Source organism: Dreissena polymorpha, chromosome 4, assembly GCF_020536995.1.
Source record: "Dreissena polymorpha isolate Duluth1 chromosome 4, UMN_Dpol_1.0, whole genome shotgun sequence".
NCBI classification, from domain to species: Eukaryota; Metazoa; Mollusca; class Bivalvia; order Myida; family Dreissenidae; genus Dreissena; species Dreissena polymorpha.
In genome coordinates this window covers 50,668,807-50,689,047 of record NC_068358.1, presented here as the reverse complement: position 1 = coordinate 50,689,047, position 20,241 = coordinate 50,668,807, and the positions used below count along the sequence as shown (strand labels likewise).

The window sequence follows — 20,241 nt, the reverse complement described above, 5'->3', positions numbered from 1 at the left end:
TCATACAAGTTTGTGTTGCAATTTTTGACGATGCTGCTTCAGCATCGTCTAAGTAATCATACCATGGAAATATCTTCACAATGACGAGCTATGTAAAAGACCGAGCCAGTCCGATTGAAATAGTGTCGATTTGCTTATCGGCATATCTCGCTGATTAGCATTGGTAACATTCTCCAGCAGAGTTGTCGTTCATGCCTCAACATAAGGTACGACTAAAATGCGTATATCACTCATATCGGCGGATATGACTGATAAGTGCGGACATGAACAGATAATGGCTTTTTAAATGTATTTTCCTTTATTTTTGTTATATGAAAATCGTTCTGTGACAAAAATACACGTCGATAATGTGTAATGTTACGATCGAATGAATTAAAAAGCGTTGTTCATTGGCATTTTAATTTCAGTAACTCCAAATTAATATCCGCGAATATGAACGACCAGTCAGACCACCGCTTTTATTAAATTGCTCTATTTTGAGGCAGTCTTAACATATTTATCACGTATTGTGAATTTTTAATTCAACAGTGATTTGTTCATAACAAAACTGCAAAAAACGCATAAATATTGCTATATTCGTTCATATTCGCACTTTTCGTTCATATCCGCGGATATGAGTCATATACGCATTTTAGACGGACCGCTCAAGGTCATACAACAATGGCCGCGCCCATGAGATAATGTTCACACTCGCGTCAAAACTTTCTTACAGCATACATCGGCTTGTTTGGCTTTTTAGAAACTGTCATTTAGGATATATGAGTTATATATTAACTAAATCTCCGCTAATTTTTAGTTATCAATTTAAGTCACATTTTGCTTTGTAAATAGTGTTCGAGCATTTTGCGACTTATTGAATGACTATGATACCCGATATCAACATATCACATGAGATTTGCAGATCACCAAGCTGTCCTGAAAACATTGATTACAAAGTCTTTACTCATATTACGGGTTGGTATTTTTTCTTCTTTCTATTTTAGTACAGTCGATTGGTGTATAGCGGATTTTAGTGAGTAACGGATAGGTTATAAGTTTTTTGCAAAATACTTTTATTTATGAAAAGATTTATAGTGTTCTATTAATTGAATACAAAATGCATATCATTGTTCAGTCGATTCATGTTTTAGTTGACGTGTGTCAATGTTTAACTTACAATTGTTTCTTTTTTCGAAAGCAACACAAGGTCACGTTATGTACGCACCGTTTTTGTGACGAAAGGAAAAGTGAAGACGTATGGTTTCCTGAATTTTGCAGATTTTGTTTGGTAAACATTATGTTCATTGATGTAATATTGTAGTATAATGTGTTCTTTCTAAAAGTAAGAATGATCAGAAAATAAATTGATGCGTACCACATAAAATAAGCATGAGAGCTGCAACTCGTGATTAAGTGAATAACGGACATGTGGCGACACATATTCGGGAATGTGGGGATTGTCTCAAACTAAATGAAAACTCAATAATTGAAGTTGTCCAATACACATGTGGGTAGCGCGTGGCTATGATATTTATAAGAAAAAGCATCATTTTGACTGAAAAAAAAAGTTATAACGAAAAATCGATTTCTCTGAAAACATAGTTTTCACTATCAAATATATATATAACACGGTATTCAACTGAAAACGACCCGAATAAAAAGGCGAATATAGGATGCATCGCTTTGAACAGCCATTACTTCATCAATTGTGCAGCGATTTCCATGACCTCGGTCTTATTAAACGCAGACATGAAGTTCCTTTTCTGGAAATGTACATATCTTGCAATATGTTTTACAAATGCTGGGTAAATTTTCAAGAAATAACACGATACACATGTAATCCGATAAAGACCTAAGCGATCCGGTAATTGCTGAATCAGTTAACCCTTAAATTTGCGTTGTAAACAAAAAATATTTGTCGGAATTCTAAAACCGCTGGCATGTTTCAGTAGGAAACACATTTGTCTTTCGAGGTTTAAAGGTTTAATTACTGAATGCATGGTGTTTACGTTGAAATGAGACTCGAAGTCCTTAGCTATCCGTTATACACCAATCGACTGTATTAAATATCATTTTAAGTCAAATGAACTGTGTCACAGTAAGAGACATTAAGGCGATTGCGGCCAGTTTGGATCCAGATCAGCCTGCAGTCGCTTGAAAGCTGTTTGCTTACAAGCGGTGTACCATTATTTGCATAAGTCAGAGGTTAATTCCGCCACGCCAGGTCAATAAATACGCACAATATCTATGAGTTAGCGGTCGATAGTCGCATAATTTGGTATAAATAATAATAATAATGTTCAATAAATACGCTCAATATCTATTAGTTAGTGGTCGATAGTCGGATAATTTGGTATAAATAATAATAATAGTAATGTTCAATGTCAAATATCTCTAAAAGCAACTGATGTAAGGCGTCTTCTTATTGGCTAACACTCAAGGGTCAGTTAAGACTGAACGTCGAATTACAATTTTGTACATCGAAGTTCAAAAAAAGTACCTCGACGTTCATATTGTACGTCAAAGTACATTTCTCTTTTTACCTACTAGGTTTTGTTGACTTTCGACCCAAATGGTACGCAATAAATCATAATGTGTATTCATACTATTGCCTTCGAGGTACTTATCCGATGTTTAAAGTAAAGGGCCAAGAATGTGCGATTGTGGATCAATTTCCCAGGAGTACTACGTCCCCGTACCCCCAATTTTTTTTCCGAACCAAAAATTTTTCGTACCCATTTTTTTTTCATACCCAATTTTTTTTCGTTCAAAAATTTGTTTCGTACACAAATTTTTTTCGTACCCAATTTTTTGTTCGTACCCAAATTTATTCGTACTCTAATTTTTTTTCGTAAGCAAATTTTTTTTGGCATAATGTTTTTGTTCCCAAAATTTTTGCACTAAATTTTTTTTTCGTACCCACATACACAATTGTGATGATGTAGATCAACTTAAATTGATGCTTTTATATATTCATCTTCTTCAAAAGCATCGTCACACCAGTACTGTCAGTACTTTGATTATTAAAGAAGACAATACCTGGATGTTTACTGTCACCTTATGACAGCATTATAATGAGTGCAAAATTAAATAAGCCAATTTCATTTATTAAGTTCATTCAATTTGGTGGTTTCTTGACAAAATAAGTAGGTCACTAAAGTTCCTGTACTGGTGCAAATCACCATGTAAACAAGGCATGGAAGTTACACAAAGTTGGCAGAACTTGGTGTATTACCACCTTATAGCTGCCATAAATCAAGCTTGTTTCATTAAATAGTCGGTCCTGTTTGTTTCTGAAGTCATGTTATCAGTGATCTACTGTTATCAATTTCATCTGCACAGACAGTAATAAAACACGCAGATTATATGTCTGCAGTAATCATTGTAACAGAATATACAACATCCTGCACCAGTAGGAAAGTATTGACAACTAGATTTAAAATAAAATGCAAAATAAATAAATTTTGACATGGTATTTGTTCTTTATGATATAAATTCACCTCGCTCGTAGAGAGATTAGAACAATATAATTTCGTCATATTTATATAAAATCACGGCTTTTTGTTAAGACACATTATTATTACCACGTTTTTCGGAGAAAAAGTAGGGATATTGTGGTGATGTGCGTCTGTCCGTCCGTCCGTCCGTCCTGGCCACCTGCTCCTCCTACACTATTAGCACTACAACCTTGAAACTTACATACATGGTAGCTATGAGCATATGTGCGACGGTGACAATGACGGAATTTTGATCTGACTCCTGGGTCAAAAGCTATGGGGGTTGGGGCGGGGCCGGGTAAGAGATGTTCACTCATTTTTTTATGTTTTTTTTTACATTAACTTCTTCATTCATGCACCGATTTACTTCAAATTGATACTGAGCCTTCCTTATGACAATACGGTCAATCTAAACTATGCATGGCCCCATTACCAACCCTGGGGCGCCCCGGCCACATAGGCCACGCCCACCCGAAAATGCCTTTTACTATAATTTGTTCATTTCTACACCGATTCACTTCAACTTGATACTGAACCGCTCTTATGACAATACGGTCAATCTCAGCTATGCACGGCCCCATTACCAATCCTAGGGCACCCCGCCCACATAGGCCACGCCCACCCGAAATTTCTATAATTTCTTCATTTCTACACCGATTCTCTTCAAATTGATACTGAACCTCTCTTATGACAATACGGTCAATCTCAGCTATGCATGGCCCCATTACCAACTCTGGGGCGCCCGGCCCACATAGGCCACGCCCACCCAAAATTGCCTTTTACTATAATTTCTACACCGATTCACTTCAAATTGATACGAACCTCTCTTATGACAAAACAGTTAATCTCAACTATGCATTGCCCCATTACCAACCCTGGGGCGCCCCGCAAACATAGGCCACACCCACCCAAAATTGCCTTTTGCTATAATTTCTTCATTTCTACACCGATTCACTTCAAATTGATACTGAACCTCGTTTATGACAATACGGTCAATCTCAACTACGCATGGCGCCATAACCAACCCTTGGGGCACCCGGCCCACATAGGCCACGCCCACTCAAAATTGCTTTTTTATTATAATTTCTTCATTTCTACACCGATTTACTTCAAATTGATACTGAACATCTCTTATGACAATACGGTCAATCTCAACTATGTAAGGCCCCATTACCAACCCTGGGGCGCCCCGCCCATAATAGGCCACACCCACCCAAAATTGTATTTTACTATAATTTCTTCATTTCTACACCGATTCACTTCTAATCGATACTGAACTTCTCTTATGACAATACGGTCAATCTCAACTATGCATGGACCCATTACCAACCATGGGGCGCCCCTGGGTCAAACGTGCGGCGTGGGGATACGCGTCGGCCTCTGCCGCGCCATTTCTAGTTTTAACAGAATAGATAAACATTTCAATAAAATTAACTCGTCCCTTAATATATTTAAAGGAAAGTTTAAAAACTAGTACACATATTATGAATGAACATTTAACATGGGAAATTCCTTTCACTGATAGTGCACTTATGTATTTTCAACAAGAGCACCGCATAACGGGTGCCACGCTCGGCTGCAAAAGCTTGTCAGAATTTTTTTAGAGGTCACAGTGACCTTTACCTTTGACATAGTGACCCAAAATGGGTGTGGCCTGTAGAACTCATCAAGGTGCATTTACATATGAAGTTTCAAAGTTGTAGGTGGAAGCATTTTGATTTTAGAGGCAATGTTAAGGTTTTTGTTAAAGTTTTATATTAGAGGTCACAGTGACCTTGACCTTTGACCTAGTGACCCAAAAATGGGTGTGGCATGTAGAGCTCATCAAGGTGCGACTACATGTGAAGTTTCAAAGTTGTAGATGGAAGCACTTTGATTTTAGAGCCTATGTTAAAGTTTGATATTAGAGGTCACAGTGACCTTGACCTTTGATCTAGTGACCCAAAAATGGGTATGGCGTGTAGAATTCATCAAGGTGCATCTACATATGAAGTTTCAAAGTTGTAGGTGGAATCACTTTGATTTTAGAGCCAATGTTAAGGTTTTAGCACGACTCCTACGGCGGACGGCGGACGTCGGACGGCGGACGAGCTGGCTATGACAATAGCTCGGGTTTTCTCCGAAAACAGCCTCGCTAATAACATGTGTTTATCCTAACGACAAAAAATAAAGATAAAGTTCAATCCATTGTGCAGATTCCCAGGCCGATGGTCATGTCAGTTGGAAAATTGCATCTTTAACGCATTTGTTTATGGCATGCTTATAAATGAAGCCATTCAAAAAAGTGTTTAGCACTTAATGGTCAACATTGATTGTGGTTAACAAAATGATATGCAACATTGCCCTGATTTTGCTTATATTAAAATTGGATACTGGTAGGGTTAATGAACGTAGTGATATTGACAAAAAAAGTTTTACCTGTTCACTTGGTCTCTATGCACACCTTGCACATCTTCTCCGTAACAGGACAATGATTGTGCGCCACATTTTTGACAAATCCCAATCAGAAACTCATTCGGGTCAACTTTTCTCCCACAGTTCGAGCAGAACCTATGATTCGAATTGATAGTTGCGCCGCATGTTTTCAATTGTCATCTTTGCCAGCACAGTTTATGAACTCTGCTTTTCTTGGTTCTAATTGTGTGCCACATTCGATGCAGAATTTTCCCTCACTTTGCACCGTCCCACAGTCGGCATTGAGACACTTCATGACTTGAAATGGCGTATGTTACATCCCAGACTGAAAACAAAATCATGAAACATACCATTTGGACTCAATACCGATGAATAGTAGTATAATGTTAAATAATAGTATTACATATTGCGCAGTAATAACGCTCTCTAAGCACAAACTATTCAAACATGTGTTTGCTTTCGTGGTAAAACCGTAAATTATTTTCCTCAGTAGAGTGAGAAAAAATACATGTTCACGAGCGCTTGCGCTATTTGTGAATAAAAATGGTGGAATTAACATTACATCCTATTTGGCTTTACATCCGTTTGACTATTGTCTTCTATGAAAGGCACAGTACCTTCACATCTACATTAAATGTTTTAATGTTTTCTTTTTAAAAAAGAGTCAGGCTAGTGAGACACTATATCCGGAATTATTTCTGCGATATTTTCAATGTTTCATTGCTTAGCATTAAATAAAAGCAAATCGAACATGACGAACGTTTGACATTGATCATGAACGCCTTGGTATGTCTTCCATATTGTAAAGTGCGAGAGGTCAGAGCGATTCTAAAGTAACAAAATGGTCTATGGAGACATATTTTCACATCACAAGCCCGTGGAACCATAACCTTTGACCTGTCGATCTTTATGTCGTTACCCATGAGATACCATAACTCAAAGCGTGTTCTACATTTCGTGCGGATCGCATTTCACTTTTCGAACTAGACCTTTGAGATGTTTTTCTTTAAAAGCAATCGGTGTCTTCCATTGTATACAGATTCATATCGGCATATATAATTCTTTGAACGTACAGTAAATAGTTATCAAAATATAGAAACGAATACAATTGAGCAATGCGCATGTGACCTTGACTACAAGAGGCGCCCCCTTTTCTCCTACGGCATATCTATTTCGTTTAACGTGTTCTCTACATATCGTGATGCCACGAATGTTCATTTTACAATCCAAAGTGAACTTCCCCTTGGACCCCGAAATTAAAGGGACCTATTCACGTTTTGATTAATTGACAAAATTTAAACTAGAAATGGCGCGGCAGAGGCCGACGCGTATCCCCACGCCGCATGTTTGACCCAGCGACGCCCCGGGGTTGGTAATGGGGCCATGCATAGTTGAGATTAACCGTATTGTCATAAGAGAAGTTCAGTATCAATTAGAAGTGAATTGGTGTAGAAATGAAGAAGTTATAGTAAAAGGCAATTTTGGATGGGCGTGGCCTATGTGGGCGGGGTGCCCCAGGGTTGGTTATGGGGCCATACATAGTTGAGATTGACCGGATTGTCATAAGAAAGGTTCAGTATCAATTTGAAGTTAATCGGTGTAGAAATGAACACATTATAGTAAAAGGCAATTTCGGGTGGGCGTGGCCAATGTGGGCGGGGCACCCCAGGGTTGGTAATGGGGCCATACATAATTGAGATTGACCATATTGTCATAAAAGAGGTTCAGTATTAATTTGAAGTGAATCGGTGTAGAGATGGAGAAATTATAGTTAATGGCAATTTCGCGTGGCCGTGGCCTATGTGGGCGGGGCGCCCCAGGCTTGGTTATGGGGCCATGTATAGTTGAAATTAACCGTATTGTCATAAAAGAGGTTCAGTATCAATTTGAAGTGAATCGGTGTAGAAATGAAGAAATTATAGTAAAAGGCAATTTTGGGTGAGCGTGGCCTATGTGGGCGGGATGCCCCAGTGTTGGTAATTGGGCCATGCATAGCTGAGATTGACCGTATTGTCATAAGAATGGTTCAGTATCAATTTGAAGTGCGCCATTACTAACCATTGGGCCCCTCGGTATTTTGGGTGGGCGTGGCCTATGTGGGAGGGGTGCCCCAGGGTTGGTAATGGGCTATGCATAGCTGAGATTGACCGTATTGTCATAAGAAAGATTCAGTATCAATTTGAAGTGAATCGGTGTAGAAATGAAGAAATTATAGTAAAACTGCAATTTTGGGTGGGTGTGGCCTATGTGGGCGGGGCGCCCCAGGGTTGGTAATGGGGCCATGCATTTAAGATTGACCGCATTGTCATAAGAGAGGTTCGGTATCAATTTGAAGACAATCGGTGTAGAAATGAAGAAATAACCTAAAAAAATGAGTGAAAATCTCTGACCCGGCCCAGCTCCAACCCTCATAACTTTTGACCCAGGGGTCAGATCAAAATTCAAAATAGTGCAGGGTCGCACATATGCTCATAGCTACCATGTGTGTAAGTTTCAAGGTTCTAGTGCGTATAGTGTAGGAGGAGATAGTGGCCAGGACGGACGGACGGACGGGCAGACAGACGGACAACCGGACAGACGGCGGAGATAACCACAATATCCCCACGCTTTTCAAAAAGCGTGGGGATAAAAAAAAATGTTTCAGATTCTCACATTTTCGTTGTAGTTATGATATTCGAGAGAAAACAGTAATACTGTACACTTATCATGCCCTAAAATATCCATTATATGCAGCTTTTAACGATTTAAAAACCTGAAAATTATAAAGCCATGGCTTTTCACCCTTATATAACAGGGGCCAAAGTTCGGCCCCTTCCCAATTGAAAATAAGGTCATTTTTTCCCAAAATTGATAGAGGAATTTCCCAAATTGTAAAAAACAAATTTATTTTGTTTACTTAAGACATATTGGACATCTCCCTCATTGAAAGCAATGAGGTCTAAAATGATAAAGAATGCACTTTGTCTTTTAATACGTCTGCACAATGAAAAAAGGCCCTGTTTCAAAAACTTTTAAAAACACGGCCTTCCCAAAAAGAGCAGTTATCGCGCATGAAATTCCCAATTTGAAAGGCTAGGGCCTTTTCCCAATTTCCTGATGAAAAGCCCTGAAAGCGTTGCAACGCGAAACGAATGAATAATTTGGAGAGTCCTAATGATGTCGTTTAAATTTGTACGAGGATTGCTTATATAAAGTATACAATAAATCGTGCATTGTATAAGCACGAATGGCCGAGTGGTCTAAGTATTAGACTTTTACTCCTAGGGTCAGTGGTTCGAGCCCAAATGAGGGTTACTTTTTTCTTTCTTTAATTTCATTCTTGTTTTAACTAGATATTATTAGATCCAATTTTAACATTTATCAATATTAAGCACTTAATGACAAACTTCAATATCTGCCAACATCTGTGAACAGGTCCATTTAATATGGGGCGTCCTTTCAGCTCATGTTACCAAAACTTAACAAGCTGAATTGCGGACCATGTGGCCGACATATGGCCAACAAATGAAACATTACCCAACAAACTTGAACTGGAATATACCCATACTTCTTCAATTTGGAAATAAGTCTAACTACGATAGTAAAGCCAGGCAAGTGAAAACAAAAGTACATATAGAACTAATACAAGCTTTATCCAATTGCATCAGTACACCGCCTTAATAAAAAAGTATGATTTTAACAAATCTTATTGTGGAAAATACTCATACCTATACAATGAGAGACCTTTCTTCTATACTCAAAATTTAAGAAAATGGAAAATTGTGTAATGTTTGCCTAAATCAGGTCTATACAAAGTTATAAATGTGTCGATGAATATTAATGGTTTCAAACAAATAAATTTTAAACACGCTTATTTAGGAGACACGTATTTTTAAAACGTAAACATCGTTTCATTGTAGTGTATCTTCACAAAGAAGTCCGCTAGTTTTAACCCATTTATGCCTAGTGGACTCTCCCATCCTTCTAAATTGGATCAATTTATTTTCAAAATTAGGGATGTCATGTATATTTATTTCTATATTTATAATATTTCTTACAGAAATTCCTTTAAGCAAACAGCGCAGACCCTGATAAGACGACGCATCATGCGGCGCCTTATCTGGGTCTACGCTGTTTGCCAAGGCCTTTTGTCTAGACGCTAGGCATAAATGGGTTAAACGATACATAGTTATCTTGGACAAGATAATCGACAAGGAAGAAAAATATTATATAATCATTTTCTGAAAATATGTTACTGTCTAAATTATAAGTCGCAACTAAGTATTTTAAAATACAGTTCTATATTAAATTTAATTATTTATTTAAGTGTTAACTTACCGGAATAACCTTAAACTACATATTTGTATATAGCATTACACAAACTATAATCAGACGCGTTTAAATCCCGATTTACACCATTCATGTTACGTCACCGACTGAAATGTAAAAAAAATATGAAGTTCTTCAGTCCAATACCCTTCTAATAAGTCACCTTGGTCGATTTACGCGGTTAATTGCATAACAGTGTTCATAAACCACGTTTAAACGGCATATTTTGTACAATAAGTATAGCGTGTAATTTACCTTCTATTCCACACTAGAGTCGATGCGGCTATTTCCGTACGGGCGTCTAATTTTCGTACACTATTAATTTATTGTTTATTCTTGTTATCGCGCTGACGTCACACACGGGGAAGTACCTTAGCGACGGTGAAAACAATGCCCTAGATACGGTCGATTATATGACGTACCCTTTGGGTCAAAAGTACAGATACGCCAACAGCTAAAAATAGATATCACAGCGGTGACAAAATTATCACCGCGGTGACATTTTTGTCACTGCGGTAATTAATTTATCACTGCGGTGATATATTTGTAACTGCGGTGATACTTTGTTTGACCCAAAGCGTTTGATAAGAGCTAAATCAAACTGACCAATGAAATAACGTCTTGCGAAACGGCAAATCGGCGAATATTTACTGCGAAGTTGTAAAGATGTCTGCCTCCATGGATACTGTAAACATTAGCGTTCAGATCATGAGTTTGGTAATTTTAATCTTCGGACACAAGGATGACGGCAATTAAGGTATACTTAAATAATCATTTATCGATTAGCATTCCTACATAAAGATAATAAGAAAGTGTGTCGAACTTAAGCTGTGATATTGTATGTATCACGATATCGACAAATAAAAAGTCTTTATTGTAAATAAACTTGTTTATAGTGGTTAAATTATTTCCTAGATGAAGTACTAGATCTGCATTTAACCTTTGTTATGGTCATGTTATTGATGCCTGCGATACAATTCATTTTGGAAACAATAGTGACAACAGGGGCGTAGCTGGGCTGATTTTCAATGTATGCAAACGGCATGGTAGGGGGTTCCGGGGGCATGCTCCCCCTGATTTTTTTTTATCTCTACTTTACTTTAAACATATTTTATTTCCAGATAATGACATTATACAAATATATACATTGGTCCATACATACAAAATGGAAAAAGGGTTAGACCTGAAGTTCTTCAACATTATCGGGGGTCCTTCCCTTGCGATAATTTTAACATGTTGTAATGGTGACAGATTTACATAAAATATTAATCATGTCATTTACACAGTATACAATTGGGAACATAAATCTCAATAATTATATTTATTATATGATGACATCAGTACTACTAATAATAACAGTTGTTACCAAAAATAGTAATACAAATAGTCATAATAATAATTACGGTAAGCAAAAATATAATAATGATTTTAAAGAAAATATACATATAACTTATAAAAAAAAAGGATATTAATAATGATAAGAATACATTTAGTAATAAAGATAGTAATAAAGATAGTAATAAGTCCTGTCCAGCAAAATGGAAAAAAGTAGCTAAGCAATGAATCGCTTTGTCGTAATAATATATTTTTTAACTTCGTTAAAAATGATGGTGTTGTTTTCATTATTAAGTGAAGGCTTACCATAAAGGAGCACCTCACAGTTAAGCGGGTGAAACGATCTTAGCGCAGTGAATAGAGCTATTCGCTGCAAATGGTATGTGTGGCAATGAAAGAACTAATGCTCCGCATTTTCAGCATCATTTCCGCACGCACACAGGGGAGTTTTTTTTAAATGATTAATGCATAAGTCTGAGTTTAGGTTGCTGCAATTATTTCTTAAACGCGCATGTACAATTGATGAGTGTATATCCCCAATGTAAAAGTATGGGGGATTATCTTCGCATAAATTAAATAATTGTTTCAATGAAGTTTTAAATTTCGAAATGGTGTCAATGTTTCTTATTTCAATAGGTAACGAATTCCATAGATTAATGGCAGATGGTAAAAACGAGCGTGAATAAAGTAAAGTTCGTCTTGATAAAATAGTATAGTCTTCCGCGTTTCTAAGATTACGAGAAGATTGTTCGTGAACTGTTGGTGGGAGAAGATTATTAAGGTAATTGGGACACTGGCCGTTATGCATTTTGTAGATATTAATTAGTTTAGATAACTTCGTCGTTTTTCTAGACTTGGCCATTTCACTTCAGTGTAAAGGTTTCTAAGTGAGACGGATCTGGTTAGGCCTGAGACAATACGCGCGGCTTCATTTTTTCAAGTTATTCTTTGTCGTACAATGTACAACCGTCCCATTAAACACACGCGTATTCTAATAATGGTCGCAAATGTGTGAAATATATTTGGTTTAGACATTTACTTGATAGTTTGTACTTAACTTTTCGCATAACGCCAAGGATTTTCGACGCGGAAGTCATAATATTATTGATGTGGTTTGTTCCATTTACCATCGCTGCTAAGCGTAAGACCGAGATGTTTGTGTTCATCAACAAATGTTACGGGTACATTACCAAACATTAACTTGGGAAGAGGAATGTTCTTTTGTGTTGTGAATAGAATAGCTTCAGTTTTTGGGGATTAAAATCAACAAGCCAACGCGTTGCCCATACGTTAATTAGGCATAGGTCATGGTTTAAAAAAAAACCTCGAGATCGGCTAATACAGATGTGGTACATGATAATGAAGTATCATCAGCAAACAGTCGGGTAATACTTAAAAGGTTTTCTACAATATCATTAACGTAAATCACGTAAAACAACGGCCCTAATACTGAGCCCTGGGGGACACCGGCATTTACTTCTAATGACTGCGACTTTGCTGAGCCGACACAAACTTTTTGGGTACGGTTAGACAAGTAACTCTCTATCCATTGTAATATATTTCCACTTATGCCATTTTGTTTAAGTTTGAATAAAAGACCTCGGTGCCAAACACGGTCGAACGCCTTGGATATATCACAGAATATCGTGTAATTAAGTTTCTTGTCGTCAATAGATCGAGCTATTTGATCAAATATATCAATTAGTTGATAAACTGTTGAGTGTCCTCTAAGAAATCCTGATTGTTTGCAGTAAATTAAATTGTGTGTAATAAAATGGTTATATAAGTGTTTATATACAGCACGCTCCATAAGTTTTCCTATGCAGCTTAAAAGAGAGATTGGGCGATAGTTTGAAGGTATGTTCGAGTCACCCTTTTTGAATAAGGGCATCACAATTGCATTTTTCCATGATGAAGGAAATGTGCATTCTTGTAGTGATTTATTAAACAAAAGGCATAGCGGTTTTGAAATTGACTCGCTAGTACGCTTAAGAACAAGATGACTTATTAAATCTTCCCGAACAGCTTTGTTAGTTATTAAAATTTTGATTAAATCGATAATTTCAGTTTCAGTTATGGACACATTTTGCAAACTGGCAAATGGAAACTGAGTAGGGACGGGAAGAACTCCCGAGATGAATCTAAAGTTGAAATGAAAACAAAATAATTGTTTAAGCACGTTGCCTTTTCTTCTTCAGAAGTATATATAGTTACATGGCCATGTATATCGACCGATTTTAGGGGTGGTATCACATCAGAATGTGAATGTGAGTTTATGAGATGTTTTAACATCTTCCAGTATTGCCTGGAATTGCTTGATTTTAAATCAGTTAATGTAGTTTCAATATTGGAGTAAAATTGTTCCTTTGCATGTTTAATCATATTATTGACTTTGTTACGAGCGCGTTTAAACTTAGCCCAGCTGTTTTCAGAAGGTTGTTTTATCGCGGTAACATTAAGTCGGTCGCGTTTACGGGCAAATGTACGTATCATAGAGTCGTACCAAGGTTTATCATTAGGACGGACTGTAACTAATTTTAATGGAATACATAATTTCATTCGTTCTAAAAGTTTGGCCGAAAATAAAGTGGTAGCATCTTCTACACTCATCATTGTTATAAAATTCCAATTTTCGGTGTTAATTAAATTGTTGAGACGTTGAAAATCAGCTCGTTTGTACAACCAAACATGTCTCTGCATCGGTTTACTTATGACTGATGACTTATGATTTTATCTCTACGACGCCGTACGTGCATTCTAGAGAGACTTCAGACAATATAATAGTGCAAAATTTGGCGTGATAAATGAAACAAATTCAACAGTAGTTATGTTTAAAACGAAAAAAAAACATGCCTGTGGAAGGATTCTAACTCGCATACTAGTTTTCCACTCTGACCACTGAGCCTTAGAAGATTAGAATTGCGTAAGACGAAAAATTAAATCAATATATAATCAAAAGCGCTCATTTTTGCTTTGACTGTGCATTAAAAAGGATATTTGTATGTCTTTAAAGTTTCTGCTGATCAACCAAGAGAGTTTTAAACTTAAAAAAACACTTCAACTGATATAAAGTTAACATTTTACAACAAGCCATATGAACATGTTAAAGGGGACGTTTATCTCTCTTATGAAATATGAGATTATACAACGAACCTTAAACATATTTACCTAAGACTTCAATAAACCAGACCTCACAGCGATTACGAAATTTACGATAACATATAAATCATTGAAAAATAAGCTAAAATATTAAGCAATATTGACACAAAGTAGAAAAACCAAGTTATAGTTATATATCTCGTTCCGTTTTGCTCTTCACATAGTCTGCTTAAATATATAATTAAATGTTCCCATAAATATAAGTGTCACCTTAAAGAGCATACAATATTGAATTGTGCAGGACTTTTTGCAGGAGTGCTGACGTTATCTGCACCTAACTGCAATTGGCATTTTTATTGGCAACTGTCTGTGTTTATAGCAGGGGCGAATAAAAAAAGATTAGTTTCTTTTCAAGTAAGTAAACAAAGAATTGTTTATGTCTTGCAAAAAGATGACTAACTTATCAGGGCTCGACATTTCCTTTAAAATCCACTTATCCAGTTCCTCTAGTGCCGTTACATTTTACTTTTCCAGAAAAGTAACTTCTCCTGACTCTAAAATGCAACCTAATAGACTATATTTGTTTTCAGTAATTTTACAACTAAATTACAAAAAAAGCACGAATAGAAGACAGTCTCCTTATATTGTCCTATTATTATGTTAATATGCGTTTATTAGAGGTCTATTTTTGGAAACACGTGACCCAGATTCAAACTCGGCCTAGACTTTGTCGCGATAAATATTTTGATATAATTTAATTGAGATTGACTCATACCTGTAGCCTCTAGAGTGGCAACACTGTTTTGTTTTCTAAGATTTAACCTGGTGACATAGTTTTTAGAAATACATGACGCAGAATCAATGTTGGCCTCAGTATTGCCTATAAGCATTTTGGCAAAGTTTCGTCAAATTTGTTTTGGCCTTTGTCAGCGTGATCACTGTCAATAGCTATTTCATTTTATGAACGCAAATAACATTCTCATAATAACATAACATTGAGGACAATCGTGCAAAATGGTGTTTAGATCTAGAATATGTGTGATAGATATTCATAAAAGTTTATTTTTTAACAGCCTTATTTAAACAATTGTGTAAAATTGTTATCCTCATCTAGAAGGTGGCTTTTATTGGTATAAGTTTTACAATTTCATTATGTTTGCAATACTTTAATATAGAAAATGTACCAAATTCGATAAGCATTCAATGTTGCCGCTGCATAAATTATCGCAAGCAATTTAGGTCAAAAGGGAGCTTATTCAGCTCTTCCGAAACAATATCCAAGTACATGTATAGTTAAATTATGCAATTAGCTATAATGAGTATTGTTTTTATAAAAATTATAAATACCATTTAAAACAAGAAAACCAAGATCATCATCGATTGCTTACCCTGAAATGGTACATGTTTTTAAGTTATGTTGGCTATACATTATTTACTATGTTCTCCTGGTAATAGTTGGCTTTGCCCATAGAGACATTATTTAAAAGTACTTAAACTCGCGGTTTTATAGATGTATAGATCAACAATAAAAAGTCAGCGTAAACATCACAATACGGCGGGCTATGTTTATGTTGATCCGCTATTTTGAAGACATGCCGCGTGAATAACTTTACGATACAAGGGGCTTAATTAAGATAGATCAGTTTTTACCAGCATTTTAAATAATTACATATTAATTAACACAGTTTGTACCCCTTTAACCGCATACGATTACAGTAGGTTACTGTAAGGGGTTTTTAAGTGGATGGAGCAAATCGTAAGTAATGAATTAATACCCGATCTTTAAACATGTGACTTTTGTCGAATATAACTGACTTTATTGAATGCCTTAGACCTGACCCCCTTTATGTTTATGTTTTATTGCATTTTTCGACCACTTTATTTTCCATTTATGCCAACGAATTGTACTCAAATGAGTACTTAAGTACGCGTGTCTACGCCGCTGGACAACAAGGTGATTAAGATTTAATATACATGTACCATTGTCAAAATTAATTTTAAATCATGTTGACACTGGTGGGGTATCATGTACATTCATTGGGCCCAAATTGCAGCAAACAAATTCAAACAAACAACTGTCGAGTTTAAATTGAAAATTAAAAAAAAACTGTGCAGATGAAAGACTGTCAGTCAGCCTGACAAGAACATTTGATACCACTATTAGTTTTTATATCATTTTATTCAAATTATGCCTTTATTAATAACGGAGTATGGCAAGGATCCATCTGCAACAACACTATACAAGTGTAAAATACATTGCATCAACACTGTTTCCTGTTACTGTAGATTTTGACAATTTAATTGCTTTTGTTTAGTTGGAGTCAAAATTCTGTCAGACTGTTTTCAATTTTGCAAACAATGTTGCAGGATACGAAAATGCAATTTTTTTGTGTTCCTTACAGACTAAAAGAGTCTATTGTTTAGGCTACAATTTACCTTTTAGGATTACATGTATAGTCACTAAGTGTTTGTGTTCATAGCACTTTATCGTAAATGATAATCATTATCTTGATAATATTTGGACTGCATAAATTCTTTTCTTATTGTGACAATAGTGGTTAAAAACTGCATAATAATGTTAATTGTACTAGTGCATATACAATTTACCTTTTAGGATTACACGTGAAGAAACTAAGTGTTTGTTTTCATAGCACTGTATTGTAAACGATACTCATTATCTTGATAATATTTGGACTACATTAATTGTGACAATAGTGGTTAAAAACTGCACAATAATGCTAATTGTACTAGTGCGTACAAAAGTTGTTTGTTTTCACTAACATTGCAAAACAAATATTTCAATATGAATTAGAGTATGTAGGTTGGCATTACCTTTTTTCAATGATTTTTATTTTATACACAAGCTATTTCCTACTGAAACAAAGATATCCAGAGATAAAAAAAATCTCCCAACTGTCTATACAACATCCTTTCCATATACTAAGAAGTTGGCCAAATCATATTATTGAGATATGATAAAATGTAAAAAAAAGAAATTAAAAAAAACAAGTAATTTTTATTTCAAACGGCAATAAGATGCTTAGGGTCTGCTCCGCACACAAATAAGAGTCGGTCTGCTTGTGGAAACAATTCTTTCTCGGCCTAGTTATCCCTGTTGTGGATTATCCAGTTGCTGCCTGTTTCTAGTTTTATTTGTTATCCAAAAGACCTGCTTTAAATCTGTGTGGGGCTATTTTTAAGTTTTGAAACTTGCTAATTTGATGAAAAGCCTATTGATATAATTATATTCAATGGCGTTGTACAAAACATATATATGTACATACAATTGATAAAATATAAGAGTGATTGATACTATTATGCAGCATTAATTATAGGATTAATAATCTAAAATTGTGTGATTTAAATAAAAATGCTGTACAAAACTTAAGCAATTAAACAATACCCGGGCTACAATATTAAAAAACAGTAAAAGTAAAATAGTATGTAAAACTAATAAATTGATATAACTAGGTTTAAGACAATAATTATAATGATATTATGAGCAAATTTTTGCAAAATAAAGACACTGTATTTCATTTACTTAAAATAAACATTAAAATAAACATTAGCTTTAATTAATAGTAAAACAGTATAGCTTTTATCAGGAAATTCCAATTTCTATAAGGCAGTTTATGTCTGTATTTTTTCAGAGATATAAGGCATGGTGTTAACTATAACCAGGGGCAGTATATTTCCAAATGGCTATTTGCTAAAAAAAATAACAATTTCCACTTTCCAACATTGAGTTTATTGAGCTTACTCTAAAATATCTTATTTGTTTTGTTATAATTTCATTTTTGTATTTATCCATTCAGTCATTTTATCTCAATAAGATTGCAACATTTTAAACAACTCTTTTTTACACATTGTATTACTGACACTCAAAATAGTGTAAAATGTTGTAAATTGTCATACAAATTTAAACAAACAATTGTAAAACAGTTGTAAACAATCATGTTCAACTAAATTTGTTTTTATACATTTAAAATTTGTAATGGTATTACAGAGAGTCCTAAACAATTGTTAAATTATATTTTCAGAGACCATCAATGGTTGTGAAACTGAGGATATTCTATTGGAAGGAAAGACATGAATGCATTCAAGTTTCCTGTGAGCAATATGATGCCCTGAGTTTGCCAGACTGCCTAACATTATAAAACAAGAGAGTGAAACACTTGAAACTTGAAAACATGTAGTTCCTGTGTTTCTAGAGCCTGAAATGGCAACTCCAGCTTTCTACCAAAGCATCATCTGGAATTCAACTATGTACATTAAAAAATGAATGCGTGTCTTAATTATGTCTTTTGAGAGCCCTGACGGGTCTTGAGATATCAGATGTTTTGAAATTTATGACAATTAATTATAGAACATTTGTAATGTTCAATCCTGTTCATGTTTTGTGTGAACTGATAGTAAGCTTATGTATGAGGAACCGTTTATTGCCTGGTTAGCTGCTGTAGAGCACTCATAGGAATCGGGAGATCTTTGGAATTCCTTTGTGGCTTGCAAATTTCAACCTGTTTTCAAAAATTGCTTAGTTGGTCAGTGTGTCAAAATGTCAATTTTCAGGTCTGGTTTTAAGAAAGATATTTAAAGGCAATGTGCATGGTTTTCCTTAGTAATAGCATGTGCACAGAAAAAAAGCTTAATATTAGATATTTTGTAAAAATCAGTTTCTTGTCCGTCCATAGCTATACACGTACATAGATGATGTTAACTGTAATTAATATACCAACAATAAATAAAAGGTTGTATCTTGCATCTTTTAATCCTGTAAGTAGCACAGTGGCTTATTGTGTGTGTGTGTTGTTTATCTATTTTTAAATGAAATTTACATCATAATATCTAGGCTACATATAACGTTGTACACAATGTAGTATGTTTAAAATGCAGGTTTATTCTAATTTCAATACAGTAACAACTCAATCCTGTGTTCCATATACCAGAATGTCTCTAATTTTCACTGTTATCTCATGTAAACTGTTCAGGTACACTACACCTGCATATAACTAGGTCAGATATGTCCCGTAGAGCGAACCCATTGTCACCTTATCATGGTATACTTGTTATTGGCAGTTCACGTCTGTAGTTTAGTCTGACTGAAATGTTATATTGTTGTTACCAACCTTCATACTTCATTTAGTTTTATTAGGATGCTTAATTTCATTTTAAGCTCGACTATTATTTAAGAAATATATATAGTGGAGCTATCCTACTCACCCCGGCGTGCGCGTGAGTGTGAGCGTTGGAATGTTTAAGTTCTTACTATCATGAGGGAACTGTACCTGGCAAGTTCAATTTGACCTTGACCTTTGAATGACCTTGACTCTCAAGGTCAAACGAATAAATTTTAGTTAAATTGCCATAATTTTCTTTATTTATGATCAGATTTTATTCATACTTTGATAAAACAACATTTACCTAAATACCACAATAGAATCCACCCAAACAATAGATATTTATTTTTGAAAGATCATCTAATAAATGACCACACCCCACATTATACCCCCCTCTCAACCCCCCCCCCCTACCCAACCCAAATTTTTTTTCTTTGAAACATGGTTAAAAACAACAAATTTATTTACTTTATTTTTTAAGGAAAGTCCAA

The 20,241-nt window shown here is 35.4% G+C and overlaps 2 protein-coding genes and 1 long non-coding RNA gene across 6 annotated transcripts in view; 1 reads left to right on the top strand and 2 right to left on the bottom strand.

Annotated features, from left to right (window-relative positions):
- The window catches only part of LOC127877531 (uncharacterized), a 28,785-nt gene extending 18,190 nt beyond the window's left edge, over nt 1-10,595 (bottom strand). For 3 of the 4 annotated variants that reach the window (XM_052423482.1, XM_052423484.1, XM_052423481.1), the window contains exons 1-2: nt 10,455-10,595; nt 5,895-6,216 (exon numbers count right to left, since the gene is read on the bottom strand). The gene's annotated coding sequence lies outside the window, so the exon portion shown is untranslated. Of the gene's footprint in view, nt 1-5,894; nt 6,217-10,208; nt 10,411-10,454 lie in introns of those variants that run through there. The other variant, XM_052423483.1, reaches the window with a different exon arrangement.
- Nucleotides 1-20,241, bottom strand: part of LOC127877524 (adhesion G protein-coupled receptor B1-like) — a 469,993-nt gene that overhangs the window by 24,248 nt on the left and 425,504 nt on the right. The window lies entirely within an intron of this gene.
- On the top strand, nt 10,719-19,402 carry LOC127877538 (uncharacterized). Its single transcript, XR_008048477.1, has 2 exons — nt 10,719-10,956; nt 18,674-19,402. It is a non-coding gene; the product is annotated as an uncharacterized LOC127877538 (long non-coding RNA).